At 35.5% G+C, this 6874-nt stretch overlaps 1 pseudogene across 1 annotated transcript; it reads left to right on the forward strand.

Moving 5' to 3' along the window:
• The first annotated feature begins 947 nt into the window (after positions 1-947).
• On the forward strand, positions 948-1995 carry LOC117161854 (glutathione S-transferase pseudogene; annotated as a pseudogene). The gene is made up of 2 exons (XR_013061009.1): positions 948-1125; positions 1383-1995. The product of XR_013061009.1 is annotated as a glutathione S-transferase pseudogene (transcript).
• Positions 1996-6874: the final 4879 nt, after the last annotated feature.

The raw sequence follows: 6874 nt of genomic DNA on the forward strand, positions 1-6874 counted from the left end.
TAATCACTGCTGAATGTTTTGTAGTTACGAAAGTTGTATACAAACATACATTGTACATACGACTAGTAATGGTACTAAATTACTGTTAGAGGGTCTTGGGTGTATAGAACCATATGGTTAAATTAATACTAGGGATAACGAATCGCGCGAATGTAATTAATATTTTGAAATGCGTTGTTTGCATTAATTGATAGTTTTCTTATAAACTTTTTTATAAACAATTTCATTGCTATAGAAAAAAGATAAATGCCGGTAATATGTCTATCCTACTTAAATAGAAAGTGCAATATTTTGTTATAATATTTGGCGCAAGTTTATACATTATTACATCCAAAAATAATATTCTTTTTATATCTAAGCTATATTAAAATATAAAGATACAAATAGCTATGCGAGTAGTTAGTAGTTGATGCTTTTTACTTAAATTGTCTTATACTTCATAATTTGTAATAATATAATTCTTGTCATCAATGATTCTTTGTTTTTACTTTGTATATATTATACTTCCAGGAAGATGCCGCTCTATAAATTGACTTACTTCCCAGTTACGGCATTGGCAGAACCAATCCGTTCTTCTTCAGCTATGCTAGTATTCCATTTGAAGATGAACGTATCAAAAAGGACGTCTGGCCAGAAATAAAGCCCTGTAAGCTTAAAATTTAAAGAAGTTCTGTTTCTTAAATCTCACCTTTCCTAATTTAACTAAAGTAGCTAAATAAAGTAGAACACAATTATGCAGAGTATAACAGAGATTATTGTTTACTCTCCATTGCTCTATAAGATATGTGGGAGAACAATAGGTATTGTTAAGGAGACAATGCCCTTTGTTTGCTGATAAATTATCAATAAATTAAATTATATCTTTCCAAAACAGATAACAGGAAGCTAGATATTTAAGAAGCATCATAATCTGTTTGTTCGATAGAATCTTTGATTCTATTAGTTGTATGTTTTTAGTGACTCCTTATGGCCTGCTTCCTATGCTCGTAGCTGATAGAAGGAAGGTTGCTCAGTCTACAGCTATTTGCCGTTACTTAGCCAAACAATATGACTTAGCTGGAAAGACTGACTGGGCAAATCTTCATATTGATGCCACTGTTGATACTATTCATGATATTCGTCATAGTGAGTATCCAGTGCTGTTTTGCATAAATCTTATGAGAATCTTGATAACAGATAGTACATATCTGTTCAGGTATTTATTAGTTGAAATCCGATTTAATATTTGATTTAATCGAACGATACACGTATGTCAACAATACAAGACAAAGGATTAAAAAGGATTGTAATTCTATCTTCAGTATCATTTAAATTTCGCACAACACTGTATTCAAATTAGTATAACATTAGCGAATAGTATTTAACTGAAAACAAATTTTCAGAAATTGCCGCCTTCCACTATGAGGAGGACGAGAAGGTCAAAGCTGCAAAACGCAAGGCTGCTGAAGAGACGCTGCCGTTCATTTTAGAACATTTGGACCAGCAAGTGAAGGAAAATGACGGCTACTTCTACGATGGTACTCTCTCTTGGGCTGATTTAACATTCGTTGCTCTGCTCGATTATTTGAACTTTATGTACAAGTCTGATCTGATCGAGAATTACGAGAATCTGAAGCTGCTGGAGAAAAAGGTCCTCCTTCTGCCCAAGATCAAAAACTGGATTGAGAGACGCCCAGTTAGCGAATTCTAAACTTCACGATTGCTTATGGTTTTATAAGCGTTTAAAGATTGCGGTCTTAGTGTGTTGAGAGAATGAAGAACGAATCGTGTTGATGGAAGTTTGTATGGAATATACTGATTGCTTTTAACATTCATTAGTTCCAGTTATTACCGATATTTGTGTCATTTAGTTAGGGTTTTCCCTTTAGATTACGTTGTGATAGAGAACTATTATTTGTGTATTCCTACAGAAACATACGAACTATATAAACTGTTGACACGATGTTGTGCTTTTGTATTATAGAGATAATAATAAAACCATCAAACAATCATTAATTATGTTTTTTATTATATTCATTAAGAATTGAAGATTACCTCCTTGGTGATCTTGATAATATCGTATTTTACAAATGTTGAACAAAAAAAAATGTATGATTATTTTATTCAATACGTTATGAGGGTTGCTTTAAAAAAAATACGAGTTACATATTTCTTTGAAAAAAGCATGATTTTTATCGATACAATAATGTTCTTCTGTTATCGCTTTAAAGTTGAGTACTTCGTTGATTACACGAGAGAACTCGCCTACAGCAAACAAGATACGACCGTGTGTAAAGTAATTAATCTGTTTGCTCGTTGCTAGCTACACATAAGGCTTGCGTAAAAAAAAATATGCATTTCAGTTCAGGCGGAGAATTATGTAGGAAGTCATTTTGTCGATCAATAACTTAGTTAATAAAAGATCAAATTTTCATGTACATAAATGTAAGTAACGTTCAAGTATTAATCATTACATACAATTTTTGTATAATTCGATATCTTGGTCACTTACATCTTACAAATGATACATAGATAATATTTATGAGATACATTGGAGCTATCTTTTAGTTAACGCCATTTTTTCTTGTTTTCTCTGTACTTTTACTATTCTTCCAAAAATATCAAAGGATCGATGACTTCAAATTCAACTAGAATTGCTTCGGTATATTGTCAATCAATGGCTATTTGTATTCACATCTGTATCAAAGGAAAACCGATTGCAAAATTAATTACCCTTGCAACTCCGCAATATGAAAATATGTGTGATCGACCTTGAAGATCACAAATCTCAATGTTTGAAGTAGTACAAAAAGATGATAATTTAATTTCGCTTTATCAAACTGTACAAAATTTGTATACACATACAGAAGAAAAACGGAGTTCAAACATTAATTAACATGAATTATCGGTTATTATTGTTGAGTAATTATTAGGATTAGAGTTTTGGAGTATCGATCGTATCGAGTTTTAACTATCGGTTTCCGCAATTTATTGTTTTTCTAAATTATGTCTAAATGGTATCAGTTTTTGAATATTTTATAGTTTACACTCCAACATACTGACGTAAGCTATCGAAAATAATTGTAAATTATGCAATATCATTTTTTTTATTGTTAAGGAAATTCGAGGATTTGGGAATACAAATTATTGACTATATTTCCCATACAACAGTTATACATCTATATTCCTCTCTAAGAACGTCTTGCACGCACGCTGGTTGCCAACCGACTAGCCTAGATTCTTCTAACATCTGGCAACAGTCTTTTGTCTCCACTGAGTCCTTGACTCCTTTTCAAATTCATTCGGTATGCCAGTCACTAGCTGCTCTTTACCCAAAATCTCTAAATATTTAAAATTTACGTGTCCTAGCATCCTATGCCATCTTTCCTTTTTACTCATACCACTACGTTCGGCGCTGTTTACTAAGTGCTTCTTCCCTTTCAATATACTTTTTATTCTATATGTCCCATTTTCTTTGAACGCTACAGCTGTAAGTTTATTATCCTCATCTATTACTTTCGCAATATTTCCTTTGGAAATAACCGTATTCTTATTGTCTGTTAGTTTACCTAAACTAATCAAATTTGCGGACATTTCTTTCGCGTAAAATACTTTCCTCATATTTATTTCATTTTGTTTTCCGAATGCTTCAAAATAACTTATAACATTCCCAACTTTTGTCGCTTTTATCGGTCTATTATCGCCTAAATATATATTTACCGGTTCTTTTAGGTCGATAGATTTATCGAAATAATTTATATTATTAATTATGTGATCGGTACAACCGCTATCTAATAGCCACACTATTTCGTTCTTACTTATTTCATTCGTCTCACTGCTGTTTGTTGCGTGCGCTGTTGCTGTCCATATGCCTGCTCTTGAGTTTCCATGCTCGCCCGTGCCGGTTCTTGATTGACGATGAAAGTTTCCACGTCCTCTGCTCGTATTGCCTTTGTTCTCTCTTCCTCTGTTTCGACCACGTGTTGGCCCATGCCAATAGCCGTTACTGGCTTGGACGCCATTTTGACACTCTCTCGCAAAGTGTCCTAATCTTCCACATCTGAAGCATCCTTCCTTTTTTGCAGAAAAGGCGTTGGTTTGCCTTTCTCCTCCATTGGATTTATTTTTCTTCTCTGCTATTTCTATTTTATTTTTCACATACGCTACCGTTTGATTCTCTTCTTTCAATGCGTCTATTATGTCCGCTATGTAGCTGTATTCTTCGGTTAACGTATTCAGCATGTAATTCAGCTTTTCCCTCTCACTTACTTGTGCGCCCGCACTTTTTAATTCATTTATTAATTTTTCGAAATCGTTAAAGAATGATGCTGAATCACTGTAGTTCTCCAGTCTTATGTTTTCCAATCTCCTTCTGCATACGATCTGCAGTGCCGTCGACTCTTTCAAGTACATTTCATCGAACCTTTTTATTATATCATACGCCGTTTTTCCTTCCCTAACATACTCCAATTGTCTGTTCGATATTGCACTATAAATTATATTTATCGCCTTCAAATCCTTTTTGTCCCAGTCTTCATCGTCTCTTTCGTTCTTTATTCTAGTTGTAACAACCTCGCATTCCTTATATTTGAGAAACATCGTGATTCTTTGCTTCCACATTCCATAATCCTCACCATCGAATATAGGTATCATGATTTCCGATCTCTCCATTTTAATTGATTCTTCATTTTTTTTTCTTTTCTTACTCAAGCGTTCCTACGTGCTCGAAGTATATTTTGTTCCTCTGAAAGTTTTTTTTCTTTACTGCAAACTCACTCGCAAGATCGTAACCACGCACTAAACATCTTGCAAAACTAGTAACCACACTCTGCTACCATGTTAAGGAAATTCGAGGATTTGGGAATACAAATAATTGACTATATTTCCCACACAACAGTTATACATCTATATTACACTCTGAAGAACGTCTTGCACGCACGCTTGTCGCCAACCGACTGTCCTAGATTCTTCTAACATCTGGCAACAGTCTTTTGTCTCCACTAAGACCTTGACGCCCTCTGGCCCTTACACACACACTCTCATGTACAGTGTAAATGTATCACTTCCCTAACACAATTATCCCGCGTTAGGTTCAATCAGGTTAGTCCCACGCGAAATTGATCCAACCATGCGAAAACGAGTGTATTCTGATTTCTGTCGCAGATACTTCTGGCTAGTGCACTTCTTTTACGCTTCTCATCGCGACTTTTGACGACTAACGAAGATGTACGGCAGTCTGTCAGTCTACATGAAAATGATCATGATTGCGGTCTGTGTACCGCCTGCCCTTCTTTCTGTTCTTCCGTTAAAGACTGGTAAGTTGATACTGATTAATTATGCGATCGAAATCCTATATAATGGCTACAAAAAATATTTGCATCATTATTCTCGTTTCCTAATGAATCGCTGTTTTAATCAAGTTTTATATTGCATCAAATTTCTGTAGTTACACGAAAGTACTAAATTATAGAAAACTTGATATACACGGATTTAATTAATTGATAAATTAGTCAATATATAGGCATTATTATTTCACGTGAAATTTTACAACGTCAAAAACCTAACATTCCTGTACGAGCAGTATTAATCAAAATTGTGAGAATGCCTACTGATAAGGAAGAAAGATAATATAGAAAACGCAGACTTATGGAAAGAGAATCCGTGACATTAGACACGAATACGCGATTTCACGAAATATTTTATGGTATATCTAAGATAGAGAATATATATAGAGTACATATAAGTATATGTAATATCGGAAAATAAGGATAGAAATTTTTTTTCGATTACTTACAATTTATTAATATTAAATTGAATATACAAATATAAATTGGACAGAGAACGATATTTAACGGAAACTAAATGCAATACTCGTATCTATATCAAATAACTTTACAGTTATTTGATCACTCTCGTCACAACGAATCTAACACACACACTCTCTCTCTCTAACAACTCTATCAATTCTCACGACTCTACTCTTCGACGACTCAATTAGCTCTGATCTTCGCCACGCTTCGAACCCTTAGGAGTAGATCGACCAGGTTTGCACGCTCTGTTCAACCTGGCAACCAGCACAGATCTCGCACCGGATATAAGCAGATTCATCTGTGCGAGCTTACTCCTCAGCTCCTCCAGCGTCAAATCCTCTTCACCCGACAATCGTTCGTCGTTCTACGATATTACAGTATATATAGAGTAAGAATATATATAGAGTATATATAAGTACCAAAAATACATCCTAAGACATGTATGCGATCTACGCTGTATGGGACGTGTTATAAATGGTTTCCGCCACTCAACCGCATTTGAATTTGTGAACACGATCGAACAATTGACACGAATTATTAATTCCCGTCTCTACTCTAGTAACGATTTGCTTTGGAACGAGGTCGAATCGTTCTGATTCCGCGCATGATTAACAAATAATTACAAGGACATCAATTACTTGGATGGTGTTCGCCATTTCAACGTAGCATCTGAGGCGGATGAAAAGAGAGTGAGAGTTGTGCGTTTCGTCCCGGGACTACCGGTGGACTCGTCAGTAAGGCTATGCCCGGTAGTCCCTGCCTTAGACGTAGAGGGAGTCTCGCTAGGTGCGGTATTTATATCAATCGCTCGTATATTCGACCGCTAGCGAGTTAGACAGACAGACACGTTGTCGTCGTAGCCCTCTAGTGTTGGCGGTTGGTACCCGCGGATCGCCCGGGAGGTGTTGCGCCGCGTTGATGCCTCGACCTGTCGGCGTCCTGTTGATACCGATCCGCCACACATCGATGACATCCGGTAATTGGACTCAAAGTGATTTGCTTAAACCGATTAATTTGATCAAACCAACCAATTACTTTAATTAATGCAAGCTGTACTCGAGATTCGCGCATCTTGTGTATACACA

This window comes from Bombus vancouverensis, unplaced genomic scaffold (genome assembly GCF_051014615.1).
Source record: "Bombus vancouverensis nearcticus unplaced genomic scaffold, iyBomVanc1_principal scaffold0028, whole genome shotgun sequence".
Taxonomy (NCBI): domain Eukaryota; kingdom Metazoa; phylum Arthropoda; class Insecta; order Hymenoptera; family Apidae; genus Bombus; species Bombus vancouverensis.